This window comes from Papaver somniferum, chromosome 9, assembly GCF_003573695.1.
Source record: "Papaver somniferum cultivar HN1 chromosome 9, ASM357369v1, whole genome shotgun sequence".
Taxonomy (NCBI): domain Eukaryota; kingdom Viridiplantae; phylum Streptophyta; class Magnoliopsida; order Ranunculales; family Papaveraceae; genus Papaver; species Papaver somniferum.
Window position 1 is genome coordinate 46139878 of NC_039366.1, and position 19693 is coordinate 46159570.

Here is a 19693-nt window from a genome sequence, read left to right on the forward strand (position 1 = left end):
TTAGCAAAGGAACTAAGGTGCTTAGTTGATTTTTGGTTTGATAAACTATTAGGGAAAATTGCTTCGGGCAATTGTTTTCTTGGTAACATATCAAAATAAAATTACTTTATAGTTTCAGTTTTGATATTGGTTATCAAAATGGTGTGTGGAACCCTCGTGCTTAACTCTATGTTGCAAGTCTATTAAGATTTGTAAGATCCTTTCGGTTTGTCCTTTATTTTTTCGTTTCTTTGTCATTTGTGACAAAAAGGGGGAGAAATATATGGAGTAAACAAGTGATACTGGCATTGATTTATATTGATTGGTATCACTAAGGGAAAGGACATTGGTGCTTAAACGATTATCTAACGGAAGAGTAAAAGCATAGACTAAGGGGGAGTAGCATATTGTTAGAGCATAGATCGGTCAACCTCGCATGCGTTGTTATCTCAAACATGTTTGTCAATGTTAGTGATCAAAACTATAAGTCTTGATTTCTAGCCTACATAGCTAAGTCTCGAACTAGGATAAAAAAGTGTAGTTGAGCTCAAGGACTTCATGGCGATTCATCATACAATGACGAAGATCTATACAAGGAACCGTGGAAATTCATCAACAAAAAGGTATATGGAGACTTGAACTTATCTATCACTCAAAAGTCTATCTCTTCTATCTCCTACTTCTTATGAGACAAAAGTCGTACGCTATATAGACTAGATCATACACATTTGACATTTCGAGCTGAGCATTCATTGCTTATCTTTTATCTCGAAATCGTGTGTTGGTAAAGCATTTTTCTTTGATCAAGTTTATCTTCACCTAGTGACGAAAGTCATGAAAAGTTTCAATCACTTTGAGAATTGCTCTGACGTGAATCGGTCTGTGAATAACGGCTACATAGCGTCCTCTGAGATTGTCTCAATGATTCAAATGAGAGTTTAGATTACATAACCATGTATTCCTTGAACCGAAGTTTTCGAACTTTGTTGATCAAGAGAAATTGGGAGGATTGTGGAATTGGCTTGCCAAGTCCGCAGACTCAGTCTGCGAACTGTCGGAAGTTCTCGACCGAGAATTTCTGATGGATTTTCCAAAACTCGTTTGTGTACTAAGTCCACGAACTCAGTCCGCGAACCCAGTCCGCGAACTGGCAGAAGTTCTCTTTCCGAGAATTTCTGCTGAGTTTGGAAAACTCAACCGATTAACTTAAGTCCGCGAACTTGTTTGTGAACTTAAGAGGTTATGATATAAAGATGTTCTCTGAACATGAAACATTAAATTACTAAGGAATGCTTTATGCAAACCGTGGCTATAATGTTCATGAATCAGCTAAGGGAATCAAGTGCGCAGTATCCTTCTGGGATCAGAGGCGTAGGAGTACAACTGTACCTTGGATCGGTGGGAGACTGATTGGGGTTCAACTATAGTCCAGTCCAAAGTTAGTTTGCAGTAGGCTAGTGTCTGTAGTGGCTTAATACAGTGTGTATCAATCTGGACTAGGTCCCGGGGTTTTTCTGCATTTGCGGTTACCTCGTTAACAAAATTTCTGGTGTCTGTGTTATTTTTTTTCCGCATTATATTTTATATAATTGAAATAATACAGGTTGTGCGTTCGTGATCATCAATTGGAAATCCAACCTTTGGTTGTTGATTGATATTGATTGATCCTTGCACATTGGTATTTGGTGCCGTCCAAGTATTCCTTGTATTTGATAAAGACTCGTTATTGTTTTTAGCTTGAGTAAAAATCAAATCAAGAGAGAGATATTAACTCCTTGAGATACTTTTATCTAGATTGAGTCTGACTGTCTAGTTAATTCTCTAGCAAAGTATTTCGGAGTTAGAACATACGGATTGCTAAGCGAAATATTGGGTGGTGTTGTTAGACCCCCGCTTTTTCAATTGGTATCAGAGCAGGCAAACATGTTTAAGACCTCATCAGTCTGTGTTTGTAGCGATATGACTCTATGAACAAGAGTACTATCTATGATAACGCAACATCAGTTCAGGGTTATTCAGATAAGCTTCAGAGATCTGAAACCTTTGAGAAAAACTCCTCCTCCTCTCCTTCTGCCGAATCTGCATTCAACTGGAAAAAATCTCTTGATAAACAGTTGGATGATCTTTTATATGATAGTGATTTAGAAGAAGAACAGAGCGTTGATGAGGAAGTTTCTCAATACATCATGTTGTTTAATTGTGAATTAAAAGAAACAAATACAACTACTTCCCTGAGAAAATTCATGGGTCCTCTCTGTCAAGAAAACAGAAAATTGAGAAAACTCTTCAAGGGTTATGATGGTGGACACAAACTATTACAATCTACCGTTAAAGATCATAAAGAAGAGGTTCGCTCAAAAAAACTGAATGCGAAAATCTTCTTCGTAACCTCGGTGTGTTAAAAGAAAGACTTGATGAAACTGAATCAAGATATGAATCTCAGCGTAAATGGTTCAAGGACAAAGAACATCAGTTTCTTACCAAAGAAAAATCCTTGAAAACTGAACTTGCGGCTGCGCTTGAGAAGGTAAAATCTCTGGAGGAAAATCTGAAGAGATTCAACACTATCTCTACAAAGTTATCATCTATGCTTGGATCATGTAAAGAACATCATGATACACGTGGTTTGGGATATAAAAGGTATAGACATTCCAAGCACAGGTAAGATAAACTTTGTTAGAGCCGTTAATAATTCTTCATGTGAAAGACCCGTGTCAGCTTGCAAGAATAAGGATTCTACTCCAACAAAGTCTGCTAGTAAGAGAGCCACTGAATATAAATCCTTTCACTGCTATTTCTGCGGGAACAAAGGACACTCTGAGCAAAGGTGTCGTCTTCGGAAAAGGAATGAAAAACTTCATAACATTCTTACATGGATGTCTAAAGAAGTTGTTAAATCTGTATCACAAATTGGCAGAATCAAAGACTTTCGCTATCAAGGGATGAAGTGTGATAAAGTTGATCCTTGCCATGTTCCTTCGAAGGATTTCTAAAAAGGAAGAAAAAAGAATGGCAAAAGTCTAACGGATCTGTTAAATCAGTCTGAAAAGAGAAAAAGGAACAGAAGGAAGAAAAGGTCAGGTTCCTCTAATTCTCTCAAAAAGGACTGTGAATCCAAGACTTCCAATTCAGACTTCTTACATGTCAACAATCGAGTCTCTGATCTGAAGATTCACATAAACAAACTGAGATGTAATATCAAGAAAACATGGAATGTTGTTAACCCAGGTACTTCTAAGTCCTCTCTTGATAATACTTCTTCAATTAAACTAGGTAGTTTGCTAAATACCGATAAGGAAAAAGAAGAAGTGAATAATGATGAGCAACATGCTCATCTTATTACGCCCTGACATGTTCATGATTGCATCCTTTTTTTTATGATGATTTGTTAAAAAGGGATGCTCATGATTCTCAGGATTTTCATCTTAAGAAAAACTATCAGGATTGTACTGCATTCGATGTTACTTATTCTGTTTGCTCCTCAACATCTATTTCTCTTTCTCTTTGGGCTTCTTTGGTCTTTCATATGCCCGTCTCTCTAGTACACGAACCAACCCTCACGAACGTCTTGTTTCCTAGGGTTTGATGGAATCCCTTATTTTTATAATGTGTTCCAGAAGTGCAAAAAGATTTTCTAAAGTCTTTTCAGTACACAATGGAGGGAATCAACAAGTTTGATGATGTTGAGCTTTGTCCTATTAATATCTCGTTCTTTCATGCTCTTGATCATGAAAACGAAGACAAACTGCCAGTTCAGATTTCTTCACAACTGGTAGGAAATCTTCTTGAAGACTTTAAGGTCGTACGCGAACAGCTTGGTATCGCAACACGGAACCTTGATTACCTAAAAGGAGAACTAAGGAGGGCAACTGAAGAACTCTTTCATGTTCAATCCCTGGTTGCAGACAAGATTTAGTTTGATCGTCTTTGTTTTGGTTTATATGCCTAGGATGTATTATTTTTGGATTAGTTGGAAGAATAACTAGTGCTTTGAATAGCGATGATTGTGACTACACATAGTTATTTTTGTTTTCATCTTCTTATGTTCTTTTTAAGTTTATTGGTTGTTAAATTCCAAAAATATTTGGAGGATGATGTTTATTGCAGTATTTTAATGGTTTGTGATATTGCAATATTTTTATGGGATATGTATTGTTCACGTCCGTGAACTTGAAGGTCCCATATTGCAGTCAAAAGTAAAGTCGTTCATGAATCGGTATTCGTATTGATGAAAGGACGAATGAACTTTTGACATATACATAAGTTATGCCTATGCAGTCATGTATTTGATGGAAAATAGGATAAAATCTTTTGTTCAACAAGGATAAAGTCTATTATGTCATTATGATGTAAAATAGAATAGATCCTTGTATGTTATCCACGGTATTGATCTTCATTGATCCATTTTATTATATTTTACCGCGAAGGCTCCATTGTGTGTCTTATGTTGAGCACCTTACAACTAAGTTGATTTACCTTGGCTTTGTTGGTTGTTCCATAAGATGCTATATGTCGAGCATTAGGAACTAAATTAATCAACTAGTTTGGTTATTTAGTTAGTACTCCATAAGTCTTCTTTCTTATGTTGAGTACATGTACGGTTAATGTTGTCATATTCTATGATGAACTTAGTCGGGGTTCCATAAGTTCTCTTATGTTGAGCCCAAAATAATTAAATTAATTACTTCGGTGATTAGTTTGGTTGTTTATATTCCAATTAGATTAATTATAGGTTCTCTTGTAACTAATCTAGTTGAGTTTTCATATATTCCACAAGTTCTTGTGTTGAGTATATGAAAGGATACACTATCATGTTCTTTGGTTAATGTAGTCATATATTCCGTAAGGTTTTCCTTATGTTGAGTATTTGAGCGGTTAAGTTAGTCATATCCGTGTGATTGACTTAGTCGTAGCTCCGTGAGTTTACTTATGTTGATCACTTTTAATTAAATTGATCACTTTTGTGGTTTGATTTAGTTGCGTATTCCAATTGAATTAATCATGGGTTTACTTGTGGTTAATTTGGTTAAGATTTGGATATAGAAAATCATCCCTATGGTTTTTGGTGTCCAATAAAAAATCCTTATTTTCTTTCGAAATTAAGGTCGCTCTTGTTGTTCTTTCGGGAATGACATCAAATGGGGGTGAGTTCTTTTGAACTTGTGCTTAATGGTAATATCTTGCGGGGAGTGCGGCTGTGGAATTTTATATGGTTTATCTTGTATCTTAAAACTCCTTGATGAATGTTGTTAGCTTCGGCTATTAGATTGCATCTAAATTAAGTTGGTATGTATTTTTCTTTTGGTCATGAAATGTCTCTTGTGGGAATTTCGTTATGATCCCATTCTTGTACCTTTGCCAATTTTATTGACAAAAAGGGGGAGAAATATTGTAGTTCACACTACAAATACATATAGTTTTCGGATCATTTCGATCATGGAGTGGTTTCCATGATCGAGATGGAGTATTGACTAAAGGGGAGTGATACATATCACCGTAGTATTATTGTTAAAGTCGTGATACAATTGGACTTTGATGGTATATAATAATACTATGACACTGTATAATAATGATCGAGAATCTCGATTTATCTCATTGTTATAGCTATGGATCTTCAACAACGATAGTGCTAAACTTAAAACCTTTGGGATCATTGGAGTACTTGGAAGGACGAAGATTTCAAGGAACGTTGAAGATTAGACTATGGAATAAGAGCCACTAAAGTTTATCTTTTTTGTATTCCATATGTATTAATAGTTGTGTCACTAAAATTGACAAAGGGGGAGATTGTTAAAGCATAGCTCGGTCAACCTCGCATGCGTTGCTATCTCAAGCATGTTTGTCAATGTTAGTGATCAAAACTATATGTCTTGATTTCTAGCCTACATAGCTAAGTCTCGAACTAGGATAGAAAAGTGTAGTTGAGCTCAAGGACTTCATGGCGATTCATCATATAATGACGAAGATCTACACAAGGAACCGTGGAACTTCATCAACAAAAAGTTATGTGGAGACTTGAACTTATCTATCACTCAAAAGTCTATCTTTTCTATATTCTACTTCTTATGAGACAAAAGTCGTATGCTATATAGACTAGATCGTACACATTTGACATTTCGAGCTGAGCATTCATTGCTTATCTTTTATCTCGAAACCGTGTGTTGGTAAAGCGTTTCGCTTTGATCAAGTTTATCTTCACCTAGTGACGAAAGTCATGAAAAGTTTCAATCACTTTGAGAATTGCTCTGACGTGAATCGGTCTGTGAATAACGGCTATATAGCGTCCTCTGAGAATGTCTAAATGATTGAAATGAGAGTTTAGATTACATAACCATGTATTCCTTGAACCGAAGTTTTCGAACTTTGTTGATCAAGATAAATCGGGAGGATTGTGGAATTGTCTTGGCAAGTCCGCGAACCCAGTCCGCAGACTCAGTCCGCGAACTGTCGGAAGTTCTCGACCTAGAATTTATGCTGGATTTTCCAAAACTCGTTTGTGTGCTAAGTCCGCGAACTCAGTCCGCGAACTGGCGGAAGTTCTCTTTCCGAGAATTTCTGCTGAGTTTGGAAAACTCAACCGATTAACTTAAGTCCGCGAACTTGTTTGTGAACTTAAGAGGTTATGATCTAAAGATGTGCTCTGAACATGAAACATTAAATTACTAAGGAATGCTTTATGAAAACCGTGGCTATAATGTTCATGATCCGATTCAATCAAATCGAATCATCTTTGTTTCAATTGTGTCTTGTGTAGTTATATAAGATCTCATAACAATTGAACAACTCTTTAACTAGTTCATTTGAGTCAATTAAACTAGTTATGGTGAAGAAGAACAAGGTTAATATGAAATGCTCATATGGTTAACCTTTTGGGTTACTATGTTGAACCAACATACACGTACACGTTTGGGCATGGTTTTCACGAACCCAGGTTATCATCTAACGGTGAATAAGGATTGATTTGTAACTAAGGCAAAACCCTGATTTGAAGGCTATATAAAGGAGACATCTAGCATTGTGCAAAACTCATCCCCACACGTCTGTGTGCTACTAGTGCTCCCGCTAGATTCGATCTCCATTAACCTTTGATTTTCTTCTCTAAAATCATGTTAACGACTTAAAGAATTCATTGGGATTGTGAAGCCAGACCGATACTACTTTATCATAGTTGTGTGATCTGATCTTGCATCTTCTATCGTACGAGTATAATCGATTGATTGGCTTGAGATCGTGAGAGTTCTCCGATAGGAAAGATAAAGAAGTCACAAACATCTTTGTCTCACTGTTTGTGATTCCTCGACAATCCGCTTGTATAGTCAGGAAGGATTGTAGAGAGGTGATTGATTAATCTAGGATGTTTTTCGGGAATATAAGACCGGATTATCAATTGGTCCCTGTTCACCTTGATTTTATATCAAAAGACGGAACAAAACCTAGGGTTTATCTGTGAGAGACAGATTTATCCTTTGATAGACTTTTCCGTGTGAGACAGATCTGTTTATTATCAAGTCTGTGATTTTGGGTTGCAACAACTCTTGGTTGTGGGTGAGATCAGCTAAGGGAATCAAGTGCGCAGTATTCTGCTGGGATCAGAGGCGTAGGAGTACAACTGTACCTTGGATCGGCGGGACACTGATTGGGGTTCAACTATAGTCCAGTCGGAAGTTAGTTTGCAGTAGGCTAGTGTCTGTAGCGTCTTAATACAGTGTGTATTCAATCTGGACTAGGTCCCGGGGTTTTTCTGCATTTGCGGTTTCCTCGTTAACAAAATTTCCGGTGTCTGTGTTATTTATTTTCCGCGTTATATTTGATATAATTGAAATAATACAGGTTGTGCGTTCGTGATCATCAATTGGAAATCCAACCTTTGGTTTTTGATTGATATTGATTGATCCTTGGACATTGGTCTTTGGTACCGTCCAAGTATTCCTTGTATTTGATAAAGACTCGCTATTGTTTTTAGCTTGAGTAAAAATCAAATCAAGAGAGAGATATTAACTCCTTGAGATACTTTTATCTATATTGAGTCTGACTGTCTAGTTGATTCTCTAGCAAAGTATTTCGGAGTTAGTCCATACAGATTTCTAAGCGAAATATTGGGTGGTGTTGTTAGACCCCCGCTTTTTCACATATCATATGATACTTGTAGTTATATGGACTACAAAGGAAATAACATAGACGTGCGGATTGATAAAATCTACTTATCTTACCTTTAGGGGGAGTATTAGATTTTTTATTTTAATGTCAACAACGACATTTATGGATTGAATGTATACAGGTTATTGTGTTGTTGAATTCAGGAATCAAGCTTATGTGTAATGAATTCTTGTAATTTGTTTATCCATATGATGTAAGAGTTTTGTCACTAAAATTGACAAAGGGGGAGATTGTTAGAGCAAAGCTCGGTTGAACCCACCAAGCGTTGGTATGTCAAGTTCGGTTGTCATATTTTAGTGAGCCAAAACTCATTTAAAGAGTCGCTTGATTATGTACTAGAGTCAACTTCATATAGGTTAGCTTGAAAGTATTAGGATATGAGACATTACAAGTATTGCGAAGACTTGAAGAAGTGAAGAAGTAAGGAGCTACAACGACAACATCATCCTTCCACTTGAGGTTAGTGATATTTGACTTGAACTGTTTCATTCCCTAACGTATCTTTCAAGTTTTCGTGCATATTGAAAACAAAACTATGAAGCATGAATGATTATGCTCTAGTTAGACATAGTATTAAGGAATACAATACGAGGTTTATTGCTTAACCATTAAACTTTGTAGATAAGACATCGACATAAGCGTTTGAATACTATTGTGATTATGTATCGGTATAAGGTGAAGATTTCATCATAGGAAACAATGTTTTACATTTGTTTTAAGGAAGTAAATTCATGAACTTGTTATGTGAATCGAAAGAGAAATCGCCATGAATTATTGGTATTGTTATTCCTTGCATATCTTTTGAACTACGAATATGTGTGATTAGTATAACCGCTCATGAATTGTTTATGTTCTTGGTAAAACTATTCACAAAGGCCTGACTTTTGTATTGGTATGACTTTTATTAGTGAAAGCGATCTTAAGTAATCACCTGAGATGGTATGATCGATTTAGTGTTATTGGTATGACCGACCCTGGGTAAAGGGGAACCGATCCTAGTAAGAGGTGCAACCTATCACAAAGGGGAATCGATCCTTGTATGAGGTGCAACAAGTTTTTAGAAGAAAGGGGAACCGATCCTATGGACATATGTTACACGTTTTTAGGCAAAGGGGAACCGATTCTATGGACATGTGCAGCAAGTACAAGTTAGATACCATATATATGTGAGGAACCGATCCTAGTACCTATTCAATCGAATTTCGGTAACTAGCGTGACTATGCAAAGTACTCACATGGAGGTAGAACTGAAACTTGTTTTGGTAGAACCGTGAAACCCATGTTTAGTGATTGAGTGTTCTTGATTAATCACGTAGTTCTTGAAAGTCAGATGAACCAATTCTAAACTTGTTTGGAAGTGTGGAAAATCGGTTTCAAGATTGTAAGTATGAAAGAGGACTAACAAAGTAAAGATGTCGACATACTTTGAACATGTGCAGTAACACTTATCTTTAATTTTTCAAAGTTATTCCTTTATAGCTAAAGGAAGAAAATCCCAGATCGAATAAAATAAATTGAGAATCTTTTATTTAAGGTTTTTAATTTTATTTTTGGAAAAAGAAAATTAGTAATGTGCATTTGCTAGTTGGAGATTTTCTAAGAGATTTTCGTTCATTATTTGGACAAAGCATTTCCAGGAATTATGGAAACCGAATCTGGAATATATTGCATATCTTGAGAATATTTTCGGTTTTGGAAATTCCTTGGTGTCCAAACTTCCCTGGTCTATAAATATCAAAGTTTTCATTTCGAGCAAACTAACCAGAAGCCGCCAATTCGGAGAGGAGAGTAACCTAATTAGGAGAAATCTCTTACGGCCGCTCAGTTTAAAGACTTCTTTGGGATTGAGAAGCTCTATTAGTACCGTTGGTGGGATCCTAGATAATTGCGGTTTATCTTTTGTTTTCAATTGATTTGATTGACTAACAGTGGTTAAACTTTGATTGCACCTAGTTTGTTTATGCTTGAGAATCTTCTCTTCTGATATAAGATTCACTCAAACTAGATCGAAGTTTCGACGGGGATCTTTAGATTGTTTGTAGATATAAAGACGTCTTGCGATAATCCATTGTTAACAGACTCCGTTTTGTGCGTGATTTATCACAAGAGATTCAAGTTGATTGTGTGCAGGTGTTTATTGAAGATCTAAGAAGATTTGAAGACAAAGAAGACTTTGAAGATTTCTGATTTGGGTTCATAATCTTTGGTGTGCACAATACTTGTTTCGGTAAAAAAGGATCCAACTATAACCGGTTTATCCTTGTGGTAGATTAGATTGATTAGTTGTGTAGATCGGCATCAATACAATTCTTTGTGATTGAAAGTATTGATTGGAAAATCTTAACAATTACTTTGGTAGTTGATAATAAGATAGATCTAAGAACCTGACAAAGGAGTTTATTGAGATAACATAAGAGCCTTTTGTCGAACTCACATCACTTGGTTGAAAAGAGTTGATACCAAAAAGATTTGTTGTTCCTTTACTGTTTGGGATGCGAATCAAAGGAATTGTTCCAAGTACGTGATTTATTACAGGTCGGAGGCGTGGGAATACAGACGGAACTAGGTGAACTATAGGTTTAGTTGCTTGGTCTCAACTATACGAAGTTTGTTTGATTTTTTATAGCGGCTTAATCCTAAGAGTATTCAATTCTGGACAAGGTCCCAGGGTTTTTCGCATTTGCGGTTTCCTCGTTAACAAAATCTTGCTGTGTCATTTACTTTTATTTTCCACAATTATAATTGTTGTTATTATAATTCAAAGTAAATTACACAAACGTCAATTTCTATTTACTTGATAAGTAATCCTATTGTGTTTGGTTAAGTCCGAACCTTTTATCAAGTAAACATACTTCGTTGTTGTATTATCTCCATCCCGTATCCGTAGACGATCACACGAAGTGTGAACCGATTTGTTGTATTGTCTCGACTTAGTCCATATACAATCACTTTCGGAGAAAGGACTTATAGGTGGAAAAGTTTTAGTTTGAGGTATATTTGGGTACCCTCGCCTTTTCATAGATGATATCATCTATGGATCAACATCGGAGAAACTTGCAAAAGATTTTCAAATCTCTCTTGGTAAGGAGTTTGAAATGAGGAACGTTGGTGAATTAAAATTCTTTTTGGGTTTACAAATTCAACAACACAAGGATGGAATTTATTTATCTCAAGAAAAATACGCCAAAGATCTTGTTTCAAGATTCGGCCTTGATAAGTCCACTCCAAAACTGACTCATATGCCTACCACTGGTAAACTACATCGAGATGAGAAAGGTGTAAATGTGGATCTTGTCTTTTATATCTCACTGCCACGAGACCTGATATTGCTTTCAGTGTTGGTTTCCGTGCTAGGTTTCAGGCGAATCCAAAGGAGTATCATCTTGCAGCTGCAAAGAGGATCATACGCTACATTAATCACACTGCCGAGTATGGTCTTTCCTATACTTTTGATACTAACACTGACCTTACTTCCTATTCAGATGCTGATTGGGAAGGGTGTGTAGAAGCCAGAAAGAGTACATCTGGGGGTTTCTACTATGTAGGGTTGAATCTTATAGCTTGGCATAGCAAGAATTTTTTTTTCACAATCTCTCTCAACATGTGAAGCAGAATACGTCGTTGCAGGCTCATGTTGTACTCAACTTCTATGGATGAAACATATGCTTGTTGATTATGGAATTGACTCTTGAATAATGAAAATATTTTGTGATAACTCAAACGTGTGATTCATATAACTGAGAATCCTGTTGAGCACTCAAGAATTAAGCACATTGACATAAGGTATCATTTTATTCGAGATATTTATGAAAATGGTATCTTTACTATGGATTTATGCCTTCCGAACAACAATTGGCTGATATTCTCACCAAGCCATTAGATACTGCTACATTTCAACACTTACGGCAGACTATTGGTGTTGTTTTGGTTCATTAGTCTTTCATAACTCTTGCCCCTGTGCTTATCTCTATCTTTTGGGCAATTGAGTTTGAAATTCCTAGAGTGGTGTTGATACATTCTTGCATTTGTTTCTGGTAGATAAGTTTTTGTTGAGTATCTTAATATTCCTTGAAAATCCTTCTTTTCTTGTAAAAGCAAGGTCGCCTTTGTTGTTCTTTCGGGAATGACATTTTATGGGGGAAAGTTCTTTTTTGAACTTGTGCTTTATTGCCAAATCTTTGTGGGGAGTGCAGTTGTGGAATATTATAGGGGTTATCTTGTATATTTATAAACTCCTTGATGAATGCATTTATCTTCGACTTTATGATTGCATCTAAATAAGTTGGTATGTTATTTTATTTTGGTCATGAAGTATCTCTATGAAAATTTTATGAGGATCCCACTAGTTTTCGTACCTTTGCCAATTTATATTGACAAAAAGGGGGAGAATTAATGTGTAGTTTCATACTAAAAATACATATGATTTACGGATCATTATGTAAGGGGGAGTGGTTTTCATGTCGAGATGTGAAAAATCGGGGGTACAACAACCTCACCCAATATTTCGATTAGCAATCTATATGGACAAACTCCAATATACTTTCAAGAGAATCAACTAGACTCAATCTCAATAAAGTATATCAAAGAGTTCTAATATCTCTATTTCACAACGTAATCAGCAAATTGAACATATAGAAATCCGTGAGCTTGATTATTATGTGAAATCACTTGAACGGTACCAAAGACCAATGTTCAAGTGTCAATCAATGTAAATCAACAACCAAAGGTTGGATATTCTAATTGATTGATCTTAACGCACAACCTGTGATATTTCAATTATATAACAAAATATAATGCAGAAAAGAAATAACACATACACCAGAATTTTGTTAACAAGGAAACCGCAAATGCAGAAAAACCCCGGGACCTAGTCCAGATTGAACACACACTGTATTAAGCCACTATAAACACTAGCCTACTACAAACTAACTTCGGTCTGGACTGTAGTTGAACCCCAATCAATCTCACACTGATCCAAGGTACAATTGCGCTCCTTACATCTCTGATCCCAGCAGGATACTACGCACTTGATTCCCTTAGCTGATCTCGCCCACAACTAAGAGTTGCTACGACCCAAAGTTGAAGACTTTAATAAACAAATCTGTATCACACCAAAAAGTCTACGATAATAGATAAATCTGTCTCCCACAGAAATATCTACAAGTTTTTGTTCCGTCTTTTGACAAATCAAGGTGAACATGAACCAATTGATAACCCGGACTTATATTCCCGAAGAACAGCCTAGTATTATCAATCACCTCACAATAATCTTAATCGACGCGACGAAAGAAGATATTGTGTAATCACAAACGATGAGACGAAGATGTTTGTGACTACTTTTATATCTTGCCTATCGGAGATATTAATCTCAAGCCAATCGTTACGATTGTACTCGACACGATAGAATCAGCAAGATCAGATCACACAACTACAAGAAAGTAGTATCAGTCTGGCTTCACAATCCCAATGAAGTCTTCAAGTCGTTAACCTACAGGGTCTCGATAAGAAACCTAAGGTTAAAGGAGAATCGACTCTAGATAATACAACTAGTTTCACACAAGAGGTGTGTGGATTAGGTTTCCCAGTTGCTAGAGTTCTCCCTTATATAGTCTTTCAAATCAGGGTTTGCAATCAATGTTATCTTAGTAACAAAGCATTCAATATTCACCATCAGATTCAAGCTAATATCTTTCAACCGTTGGATCGAAAACTTAGCTTGTTACACACAAATGAAATGCACGATTTTAGGTTTGTGTAACCGTACCCAAACATGTACATTTGTTGGTTCAACAGTAGTTAACCAAATGGTTATCCATATGAGCACTTTCATATCAACCATATTCTTCTTCACGATAACTAGTTCAAATGACTCAAATGAACTAGTTAGAGAGTTTTTCAATTGTATAAATCTTATAGAAGTATACAAGACACAATTGAAGCAAAAAGGATTTGATTCACTCGAATCAATTCATGAACTTTATAGCCACTTTTTGCAAAATGCATTCCTTAGTTAATATAAATATAAGTTCACAAATAATTGTCTTTAGATATAACAAACTCAAGTACACGGACTTAGTTTGCGGACTTAAGTTCCCGGAAGGAGTTCACAAACTCCAACAGATTTTCTCGGGATGAGAACCTCCGCCAGTTCGCGGACTGAGTTCACAGCTCTTGTTCTGGTTTTTCTGATCAACAAAGTACGCATACTTTGGTTCAAGGAATAAGGGCTTATACATATATGTGTTTCCACACAATGCTTATATCCAACAATGGTTATATAATCTAAACTCTCATTTCAATCATTGAAACATTCTTAGAGGACGTTATATAGTTGTTATTCACAAACTATTTTTCGTCAAAGAAAATTTCAAAGTGATTGAAACATAACATGACTTGTGTCACTAGGTAAAGATGAATTGGGCCAAAGCGAAAGCTTACCAACACGTATTTCGAGAAATAGATAAGCGAGATAAACTCAGCTCGAAATAGCAAATGTGTATAATCAAAGTCTATATAGCAAAACGACTTTTATCTCAAGATAGGAGATAGAGTAGATAGACTTTTGAGTGATAGATAAGTTTAAGTCTCCACATACCTTTTAGTCTATGAAGTTCCACCAGTTCCTTGAGTAGTTCTTCGTCTTGTATGATGATTGCCATGGAGTTCTTTAGCTCAACCACACTTACTATCCTAGTCCGAAACTTAGCTATAGTAGACTAGAAATCAAGACTTATAGTTTTGATCACTAACATTGACAAACATGCTTGAGATAGCAAAGCATGCGAGTTCGACCGAGCAGTGCTCTAACAATCTCCCCCTTTGTCAATTTTAGTGATAAAACTATCAATACATATGGAATACAAAAATAAATGAATTAACTTTTGTAGCTCATATTCCACATGCCTAATCTTCAACATTACTCGAAATCTGCGTCACTTCCAAGTACTCCAATGATCCCAAAGGTTGTAAGTTCAGCATCATCGTTGTTGAAAATCCGTAGCTATAACAATGAGAAAACAAGTATTCTCAATCATTGTTATACAATGTCATAGTATCATCATACAAAATCAAAGTTCAATTGTATCCCAACTTCGACAACAATACTATGGTGATATGTATCACTCCCCCTTAGTCAATACTCCATCTCACATGAAAACCACTCCCCCTTACATAATGATCCGAAAACCATATGTATTTGTAGTGTGAACTACATATTAATTCTCCCCCTTTTTGTCAATAAAATTGGCAAAGGTACGAAAACGGGATCCTAATGAAGTTTCCAAAAGAGACATTTCATGACCAAAAGAAAGCACAAAACAACTTATTTAGATGCAATCATATAGCCGAAACTAAATTCTTTCATCAAGGAGTTTATAAAGACACAAGATGACCCCTATAATTTTCCACAGCCTCACTCCCCACAAAGATTTGGCAATTAAGCACAAGTTCAATTAAGAACTCTCCCCCATAATATGTCATTCCCGAAAGAACAACAAGAGCGACCTTAATTTCAAAAGAAAAGAAGGATTTCTTTGGACATAACAAATCACATACGAATATAAATTTGAATCCAAAATACTCAATTAGATTGATCACAAGAGAACCCACAATTAATCTAATCAGAAATATACAATCAAATTAACCACAAAAAATGATGAATTTAATTGGTCATGCTCGACATAAGAGAACTTACGGAGCCTCACAGTATAAACATGAAAATATGGATCAGGGAAGATCAATACTGCGGAATATACAAGGATTCATTCTATTTTCTATCACTATTCGCACAATGACATATAATAGACATAATCCTTGTAAACAAAAGTTTTTAACCTATCTTCCATCAATAAATGACATAATAGGCTTAACTTTTGTATTGTCAAAAGCTCATTCATCCTTTTATCAATACATGCATATCGACATATGAAAGACTTAACTTTTGACAAGGTATGGGACAATCATAGTTCACGGACGCAAACACAAATATCCCATAACAAATTGCAATATATAAAATCATAAATATTAATACTGCAAAAATCATCTTCCAAACAGTTTTAGAACTTAAACCAATAAACCTAAAAACATGAAGATGAAAACGTTGGACATAGCTACGTGTAGTCACAATAATGGCTATTTCAAACTCTAGTTATTCTTCTAAACAAAACAAGAAAATAGAAGATTTACTAGATGTTAAGACCTTTGAAGAATTCTTTATCGTCCCCGAACTCCTTGTCGTCAACATCCATTGGGACAAAAGGTTCATGAAGATAGGAGTTAATATCAATAAACCTTCTTGACTGATGTCGAACCAGGGCCTTCTGAATCTCATGAGTCTTAAACACAAAAGCCTTTATTTGTTGAATCTCCTTTTGCATCTCCTTCAACACTTCAAGAACATCAGAAAACTTCTGAGAATTTGAAGGAACAACTCTAGGCTTCCTCACCTTCCTTCTTTTTCTTTTCAATGTCGGAGCTAACGGAGATTTATCTTTTTCCTTCATGATTGATGGCTTGACAATCATATTAACATCCTTTCCATCAGAAGACATGATACTTGGAGTATCCATAAACGTATGGGTTTGTGAGAGAAAATCACAATCTCAACAAGCGGTCTTGAGATAAAAAGAGGTTTCAAGGAAGGAAAAAGGAATATAGGGTTAACCTTTATCAGGTTCGTGCACACACAATTCTGAGCCCTAAAGAGAGTAGAATTGTCGAGAATAACCCTCCTTTATTGATAGACATGGAATTTCAAAAACAAAACTAAGAAAAGAAGAGAGCAACCTTTTCCTAAAGCCTGAGAGGTACATAATCTTGTCTCTTTTGATCAGGCACATGAGACAAGATATCCAAATCAGCACAATCAAGTTGTGTTGCGGTGAACAACAATTTGTCCACCATTTTCCTCTTGAGAGGAATCCACAGACCTCTGTCTACCAAAACGACTTGACCATAATTTCTTCTCTAATGATCTTGTTTTATCCTTGGAAACTATCTTCTTAGACGAAGATAAAATCCTATATACCTCAGCGATCTTCTGAGCAAGTTTAAGCTTATTTGCTAACTGATTTGCTCTTCGTTGAAGTTTGTTGACATGCCTCAATTGGTTTTTTTACTTGTAACACTTTGATAGTTCATGACCCTTTAGAGAACAATATGAGCACGTCAAACTTGGATAAAAATCAGGCCTCTGAGATGTGCAAGCAGCTAGACACATGGTGGAACCTGAAACATTACATATAGAGTTTCCAAAGAAGGGGTCAATTTTTTCTTCCAGATTGGTTGGATTTTCTTCTGAAAGAATATCAAGATTGATGTATGTATTGTTACAATTATCAAAATAAATATTTTCACCAAGAAGTGCAACACTTGATTTCTCGTATTCATTAGAATCATAGCTGTCAGATATTTCATCAAAAGTTGCAGCAAGACCTTTGTTCCCAGTGTATTTTCTACGATTTGGGCACTCGTTTGAAAAATGACCAAATCCCTTACACTTAAAGCACTGAGGTATATCCTCGTCATCAGTTTCATTTGTGTCCCTGTTTTTAGGAGGAATACGATTATGAGGTTTGACTGATGCTTTAGGCTTATCTCTGGAGAACCGTTTACTTCTCTTCAACAGAAGATCCCTAAACTGTCTTATGATCATCGAGACCGATTTGTCAAGATCTTCATTTGATGAATCAGTCTCAGAGTGATCGTCATCAGAGATATACACTTTTTTACTTTTATCAAGTAATTTTGTGTCTTTTAGTGCTTTGAACGCAACATCCTTGGATTTGGATGAATGCTCGTGATCAAAGATCTTAAGCTTCCCAACCAGCATATTTCTGGAGAGATTATCAAGGTTATTTCCCTCAACTATGGCATGTTTCTTAGAGTCGTATCTAGATGGCAGTGATTTGAGAATTTTCATCACAATGTCCTTTTCAGGAATAGTCTTACCCAATGCAAAGGATGCATTAACAATTTCAGACACTTTGTGATTAAATTCATCAAATGTATCTTCATCTGCAATATGAAGGTTTTCCCAATCAGAATTAAGGTTTTGAATCCTAGCTTCCTTTTCACTGGTATTACCTTCGAATACGGTTTCTAAGATATCCCACGCATCTTTAGACCTAGTGCAATTTGACACATGGTGCTGAAGATTTGGGGTAATGGCATGTATGATGTCATTCAAACCGTCAGAATTTGATTTACAGCAAGTATCTCGGCAGGGCTGTATTCACCAATGTTCTTGGGAACGTTTACATTTCCTACAGCCACAACGGGAGTATCATAGCCATTAACTACATATACCCATGATTGAAAATCACGTGCTTGAAGAAAAGCTCGCATAAAAATTTTCCACCATAAGTAATTTGAGCCATCGAAGACTGGTGGTACGTTGATAGAGATAGCACCTCTGTCCATAGAGTCAGATCGCTACAAACACAGACTTGTAAGGTCTTGAACATGTTTTCCTGCTCTGATACCAATTGAAAAAGCGGGGGTACAACACGATATTCAAATGTGTCTATTCATAAAGACCTAAGCAATTTAACAACTCTTCAACTAGTTCTTATGAGTCATTTGAACTAGTTATGTGAAGAAGATGAATATGGTTAATATGGAAGTGCTCATATGGCTAACCATTGGTTAACTATTTGTGAACCAACTAAGTGTACACGTTTAGGTACGGTTACTCAAACCTAAATGAAAGACATTTCATTTGTGTGTGACAAGCTAAGTTTCTATCTAACGTTTTAAAGATATTAGCTTGGTTAAATCAGGTTTTTCATCTAACGGTGAATATTGAATGCTTTGTTACCAAGGTAACTTGGATTGCAAACCATGATTTGAAAACTATATAAAGGAGACATCTAGCAACTGGAAAAACTAATCCCCACACCTCCTGTGTGATACTAGTTGGTTTTGCTAGAGTCGATTCTCCTTTAACCTTAGGTTTCTTCTCGAGACCCTGTAGGTTAACGACTGAAAGACTTCATTGGGATTGTGAAGCCAGACGAAACTACTTTTCTTGTAATTGAACGATCTGATCTTGCCATTTTCTATCGTACGAGTTGAATTGAATAATTGACTTGAGATTATATCTCCCATAGGGAAAGATAAAAAGAAATCACAAACATCTTCGTCTCATCGTTTGTGATTCCACAATATCTAGTTTCGCTACCGTACGATTTAGATTATTGTGAGGTGATTGATAATTATAGGTTGTTCTTCAGGAATATAAGTCCGGGTTATCAATTGGTTTCTGTTCACCTTGATTTTTTCAAAAGATGAAACAAAACTCTTAATTTTATCTGTGGGAGACAGATTTATCTATCATCGTAGACTTTTCTGTGTGAGACGGATTTGTTTATCAAGTCTTCGACTTTGGGTCGTAGCAACTCTTGGTTGTGGGTGAGATCAGCTAAGGGAATCAAGTGTGTAGTATCCTGCTGGGATCAGAGACGTAAGGAACACAAATGTACCATGAATCAGTGTGGGATTCATTAGGGTTCAAATACAGTCAAGTCTGAAGTTCATTGGTAGTAGGCTAGTGTCTGTA